This window comes from Nuphar pumila, chromosome 3, assembly GCF_984573655.1.
Source record: "Nuphar pumila chromosome 3, dmNupPumi1.hap1.1, whole genome shotgun sequence".
NCBI classification, from domain to species: Eukaryota; Viridiplantae; Streptophyta; class Magnoliopsida; order Nymphaeales; family Nymphaeaceae; genus Nuphar; species Nuphar pumila.
This window is the reverse complement of record NC_143251.1, coordinates 28,695,601-28,703,111: the sequence shown is the minus strand read 5'-3', so window position 1 is coordinate 28,703,111 and position 7,511 is coordinate 28,695,601.

Here is a 7,511-nt window from a genome sequence, read left to right as displayed (position 1 = left end):
CAAGTGATTCTGGAATAAATTTGAAAATGGAGTGAAGAAATTATTCAAAGGTTTAAAATTGATTTGAAAAAGTTAGCTTTTGAATCCAACTTAGAATTTGAAATAGATCCGAAAGAAGAGACTTGAAATTCCAAGTCTTGGAATAATCAGAGTTTGGAAAATAGATTTTTGAATTTGAAGAAATAAAAGAAAAAGAGATTTTGGAACTTGAGATAGAATCTCGAGAAAAATGGAGTTTTAAAGTCAAAATGGACTTTAAATTTGAATGAATTGATTCTAAAGAAGGAATTCTTAATTTCAGAACCTGAAAGAGGAATTGAATTTAGATTTAGATTTAATAAATAGATTTAAAAATAGTTTTGAAAACAGAAATTGAAAATAGAACTGGATTTGAGATCTGGAATCCTAGATGGAATTTTATTTGAAATCTGAAATCTTAGATGGAATTGGATCCAAAGTCTGGAATCCAAGATGGATTTGAATCCGAAGTCTGGAATCTTAAATGAAATTGGATCCGAAGTCTGGAATCCAAGATGGAATTGAATTCGAAATCTAAAAAATGGATTTGGATTTGAAGTCTGGAATCCAAGACGGAGTTAAATCTGAAATCTGGAATCCTAGATGGAATTGGATCCGAAGTCTGGAATCCAAGATGGATTTGAATTCAAAATCTGTAATCCTAAATGGAATTGGATCTGAAGTCTGGAATCTTGAATGAAATTGGATCCGGAGTCTGGAATCCAAGACGGAGTTGAATATGAAATCTCGAATCTTAGATGGAATTGGGTTCTAAATCTAGAATCCAAGATAGAATTAGATTTTGAAAATCCAAATGGGACTTTGAAGATGGATCTGGAAGATTTGAGAACCTGAAATGAAAGATAAAGAATAAAACTTGATTTTAAAATTAGAATTTTTGAAATCAAATGTTGAATCTGGGAATTTCAAAGTTAAATTGAGCTTTGAAATTTGATCTGGGATATGAAATTGAATTTTAAAATCACATCTTGAAAATGGAAATGAATTTGAATTTTCAAAGTTGACTTGAACTTTGAAATTGGATTTTGAATTGGAAATTGAATTTTGAATATAAAAATGAATTTGAAATTTCAAAGTCAAATTGGACTTTGAAATTAAAGTTTGAAATAAGACAAATTTTTGAGAAATAGAAAGATGAATTTAAATATAATTGAAATTTGATTTGATAAATGAGAAGATATTTGAAGAATTGTCTTAAAAATCACTTGATTTTTGAAGAAAATTTGAAATAATTTGAAAATAGGATGTAATTCTATTCTAAATGATGAAATGAATTAAAGAATTTTGAAAATTTGGAAAACATGTTTCATTCTTTAAGTGAATTGAAATAAGATTGGAGATATAATACATTTCTGACTATGGTCATAAAATGTATTATAAAATAATCTATATTTAAATTTAGATGAAGAATAAAATACATTTTGGTGCTTTTATAGAGTTTGAAATGAAATTAACTCTCAATATATCCTGACTATGGTCATTGATATATATTTTGAGTCAATTTCATGTTAAACTCTGATAAAGGAAGAAAATATTTAGAAAAAAATATGATGTTTTCTTAAAAGAGATCCAGTGTTATTCCATAAAAGATAAAAATCCTAAGCATTGCCCACATTTTGACTATGGTCATCAATGTGAGTCATTTGCTTAGGATTAATTAGCTCTCATTAGAATGGTGCACGTGCCATTCGTGTTTCCATTCGTGAATTTTTGAGAAATAAGATAAAAATGAGATAAAACACATGATTTCTGGGATTTAGATACTCATACATTCTATTATAAGACGGGAAATGAAAAGTTCTCATTAATATCTAGCTATTACAACCTTTGAAATTTGAAGTTAATATCCCTAATCTAAGAAGGAGATCAACATTTTACATGTATTTCCTGCAAAACAAAGTTAATGCAAAACAAGGTTGCAAATATGAAGCAAAATCTGGATATCACACTCATACTGGATAGAAAATGCATGAAAACATTCATCTAAATGTATACAGGAATACATTTATCTAATTGAAGATGAAGATAAACCAAGAAGTAAATATGGGGGTATAGAGACAATAGGGGATGAAGTTTAGGTGACAATTGACTAACACAAGTCAAAAACAAAACCAGTTGCAAGATGAAGGGTATACATCTTTCATGGAATATGCAGAAATTTTGTATAAAAGAGAATGACATGTAGACGTTGGGAGATGATGAAGTACTGGTATGAAGAATGTAATGTTGCTATTGGAGGTGGAGTGCCATGCAGGTAAATTATGATGTGCTACACAGTGAAGATGCTCTGTGTTGTATATGATGGAGGTGGAATAGATGGTGAATGAAAGTGTGTAGGTGAAGCAATGTGAGGGCAAGAAAGTGAAGTGAATGGGTGGATGCTAACAGTGATAAACTAGGAGGGTAGGTACTAATAGTGGAGATGGTGATGCTGTGAAGGGAGTTGGGGATGTGATGATGTTTATGTCACAACAATCTTGATTGATGTTGCAAGTGGAGAGTGGTCACAATAGTGCTCGGCACTGCTGCAACTGTAAAGGGGGTGGACACTTGTGATAATGCAAAAGAGGGGGGGGGGTGTAAAGGCCACCGTGAAGGGTGTATCAAGTGTAACAGGGGAGCTACAACAAGATGCACAGGGTGTGCAATAGTGTTTTGCATGTGTATAACAAGTAGATGGGTGCTATGGGATGAATATGGAGGAAGGCGCTGGTGTAGTGGTAAAGGTAGGTAAGATGGTGACAACAATGGTGAATGGGATAGCTGCTATAGTATATGTTGGGGAGTTAGTGGATGGGTTAGGAATGTGGATGAGAACATTATATGAATGAAGCCACAACCGATAGCATGGAGATGTCACACAACATGTGCCACGGAGTATGCTGCAAACAGTGTACAGGTGCTAATGTGTTGCAGGGAGACGAATGGGAACATGGAATATATATGGTACAGAGTATACAGGTAATGATAATGATTGTGAGTGACATTGCTGGAAAAAGTAAAGGCATTACTAAAATAAAACAGGCTCGTGATAGCAGGAAGCATACATAAAAAAAAAAATAGGTGTGTAGTAATCCGAAGGAAACTGTCAACAAATTGAACAATCCAACCAGTGATGTAAAATGCAAATGCAATATGGAAGAAAACAAAATGATCATTACCATGTAGTTTTGAAAAACCTTTTAGATGCTCAACTCTGCAAAAGAAAAACCTGATTATGATCAGATTTAGCATTTTCCTCAAATGTTAATATTAGTTGAACATTAAACCCATACATATCCAACTTTTGCAGGCTGAAAGTAATATAAAATCTTCATAGTAAACAAGTTTTAGTCATAAAGAATACAGTAAGCAAGATGACAACAAAAGAATTCAGTAATAATTCTAACAGTAAGAAGGTTTTGTGAATGATAATAAAATCTGTTTTTCCAAAGGAATGAGCCATGATCTGAGGACAAAGTGATAAATCCAAGATGCGCAGAAATAAAGACATTAGTCCCTAGTGACTCCATGTGATTCCAGATGACGATGAGACATTGAAAGTCTCAAGGAATTCTGGGATGATAAGGAGAAGACTTTGGTCAGAGGTCAGACGAACATTGCCCTGTACAATGAAATTACTTTTGCATCATTCAGATGTCCCAAGGGTCAATACATGAAGATTCATCTCTATTTCTAGCTTCTTGAAATAACAAGTACAGGATCTAACAAAGAAGTCGAGGATGTGGCAAACAATGGCCTCCAATGTAATATGCTGAGCACAATAACATGGGGAAAATAACAGTTCCATAGATATCCTGTACAAGGATTTTGACAGAGACATCCACATTGAGATTGCAATGCTATTGTAAATCAAACCTTTCACCAAAGTTGGCATGACCTCCTTACCTCTCTATCTGATTCAAGAAGGATGAGGTAATTCTTCGTAACAGATTGGTACAGAGGGTGGGATGGTGCTAGATGCTAATAATAGGCAGTTGATGATACTATACAGAGAAGTTGCAATGTGATATAACCAGCAAATTAAAAAAACAGAAGAAAGAAACAAAAGAAAAGGAAAGGAACAAAGTAAATATACTGATGCTCAACTAGTAAAGCAAGAACCGATTACATATAAACTGCAATGAAATTAACAAAGCCTTGAAAGAGAAAGAACAACATCAGAGAAAGAAAAAAAAATGGGATGCAACGTGAACAAACATAATCGTAGATGGGGATGGTCTTCACAGAAAATCCAATGGGTGGGTTCACGGTGAAATCATATGCAGAGCAAATGGATTTCACCGTGAACTGGATTCAAGCGAATACTGAATCACATTGATGGCTAATGGACATTAAAGAATCATTGAAGCATGGCAATATAGATAAACAACAAAAAATTAGCATCAAACGAAAATCGGTAAGTCAGGAAGGACATCAAATGTTGTGGGGATATAATACGACAAAACGTAGTTAATATTGATGAGATACAGTAAAACATATGGATGAAATGAAATTAGAAGAATAATCAAATGCCAGCTAAAACGGGAAATCAAATGCAGATTGAGGATTAAAATCGACTATAACTAATATACAATAAAAAGATGTAAATATATATAAAAAAAAAAGAAATCAAAGTGTATCGATCCGTGAAGGGAAGTGTAGCCAACGATGGGGCCAACATTCTATTGCAAGATGTATGCCGATGCTGCCATAAGCAGATCGACATTGCATCATTTTGCTTTAAATAGAAAAGGGATAAAGAATAAAATTCAAGAGGAAGCAGGAGCGAAAGTACTGACCTCTGTGGGATCCCTATTATAGAGTCGACCTTCCTCAGTCGATGAGAAGGAAAAACAGAGAAATGCAGAAAAGGGGATGGGGAAGAAGAAGGCAAAAAGCGTGAATTTGTTGGGGGTGAGAACAGATCAGAGGAAATCGTCAAGTAGAGGGGTGAATCGCGGATGAAGGACCCCTTCCCCTGCGGTTTTCTTTTATAATAGAAAATCGTTGGGGATTTCTCAGATCGGGTCCAAAAAGTTCATGAAATTTTTTAAAAGAGTGGTTCTTTTTAAGATTTTTTCTCAAAAAGGTGGATTTACAAAAGGTTTTCTAAAAACGATTTTAACTAAAGGGATGTTTTCAAAAAAAAGGTTTTTCAATCTATCTTTTTTTGAATTTCTTTTTTTCTATTTTTATTCTTTTCTTGGCATTCTCTACATTTTTTTTGTATTTTTGAAACAAAAACTCCAAAACTATGGTATTTCTCAACTATTTTTTTAAAACATTAGAAATATTTACAAAAGAAGGGTTTTCTAAGAATCTGGGTTGTTCTTTGGAATTTTCTTTAGAAAATGGGTTTGGATCCGAGTTTTGAGAAAATACTCAAGTTTTTGACCTTGAATCGAGAAATAGAGAGGCGTGGATCCAAGTGGATACCGGATGGACTGTCTGAGCCTTTCCAAAATTATTTTTGGTATTTTTTGTAAATTTGTTTTTAAAAATTAGGTAGCGAGGCTCAGATTAAGATTTTGACACTGGGTCTGGATCCAAAATCGAGCCAGATATAGAAAATGGATTTGATTCCTGTCAAATTTGATAAATAACTGGCATTGAGACTGAAACTGACTCAATTTATTCAGAAAATGGAGGTCAGTGGCAAAATGGAAATATTTACAAAATTTTGAAAAATTTTGGGTGTTCACACTAATTAGTGGTTTAGTTAGGTTAGGAAGCTCTAGAAAAATCGCCCCCCATTTGAGTTATCTTTAGGCTAATTAAGAAGAGTTTTAAAAAAATAAAACTCTTTAATTAAGAGTTTCATAAAACTATAAATAGGGGCCATAGGGATTTCGACCAGCCCATGCTTTCTCACCCTCTCAAAAATCGTTATCCTCCTTCCTCTATTGTTTCAGCTTCTTCAAGGTGAGTTCTTTTTCTTCCTTTTTTATTTTTTCTTTCTTTTTTATGCTTTTTCACCATAGTCGCCCTTATGCATGCATTTTTTTGTTTTTTTGTTCAAATAGCCATGTAAATGATTCAAGAAAGTGATTTACAGATCACCTATGATCATCTACATGTTTTTGATTCATTAAAATCGTTGGTATAATGCTCATTATGCTAAATGCTCGAAAAAGATCGAGATTCGATTGTTCGATGGTCGAATCTCTCTTTTAGAGGCTAAATCAAATTCCAACCATGATTTCTTTGTTTTTTTTATTATGTTTATGTTTATTTTATTTAGTCAAGCATCAAATTTAAATTTGTTATATTATTTATAGCTTTTTTCTTATTATTTTTCATGTTTAGATTAGGGTTATTCATGCATTATCGATAATCTGTGAATCTCGATTCGGGGCACGCGGGAACGATGTTATTTTATATTCATTTTTCTGTCATTAAATCCTTATTTTTTAAGGTTAAACCATACATATGTCAGTGATATTCCATAAAAAACTTTGGAATATTTTGAATTTTGTAACCTTGCTAAAAAAATCGGAAACCGAACCATGATTCTTGAACCGCAAAAACACTATAGAAAATCAAGGGCGGCTTCCCGAAGTGGTATCTCCATCACCAGAGATTCAATCGACAATCCTTTAAAAGCAATAGGTTTGTTATGATGTCTAGTATATACTGTAAAATTTTCAAATTATTTTATAGTTTACTTCTATTTTTTCTCTATCAGAAAGTAGAATCTATTTTACAGAGTTTGTCATGCATTGTCTAAACCTTATATCAACTTGTGCAGATCGTATCTCCTTAACCAAAGATCTGATCGATGATCCATAAAAAAAAGTATCTTCATCTGTGTGTTCACTGTGATCTACGAAAATTTTATAATTTTTTAACATTGTTTGCTATATTTTTCTGTACCCAAAATTGGATCTATTTATTTCAACTCGTAACGTATCCATATAAAGATTTCTCAAGTTTGCAAACTTTGCATTCTTACCCTAGCACTACAAAATCTTCAGGTTGCTCCATATATATCTTTTTGTCTAATTCTCCATTCAAAAAAATATTTTCACGTCTATTTGGTGAATTTAAAGCTTATATATGGCAGTCATGGCAATCAAAATTTTAAGCAAAAATATCACAATAATCAATACCTTCTTTTTATTTAAATCCTTTTGCAACCAAATGAGCTTTAAATGTATCAATTATACCATCAACTTTTAATTTCTTTTTTAAAATCCATTTACAGCCAATAGTTTTGCAATCAATAGGTAAAAACACTAATTTCCAAACATTATTAGACATAATTGAGTCAATTTTATCATTTATAACTTTTCTCTAAAAGCTAGCATCTTGAGAAGACATAGCCTCTTGAAAAGACACATGATTATTCTCAATTAGAAATGTATAAAAGTTAAAACCAAAATTAATTGGTTTTCTAAAGTGTTTATTGTGCCTAACTTCAATTTCAGGTTCAACATCACAATTATTAGAATATATTCAATCATGTCATTAACCATATGTTCATCAACTAG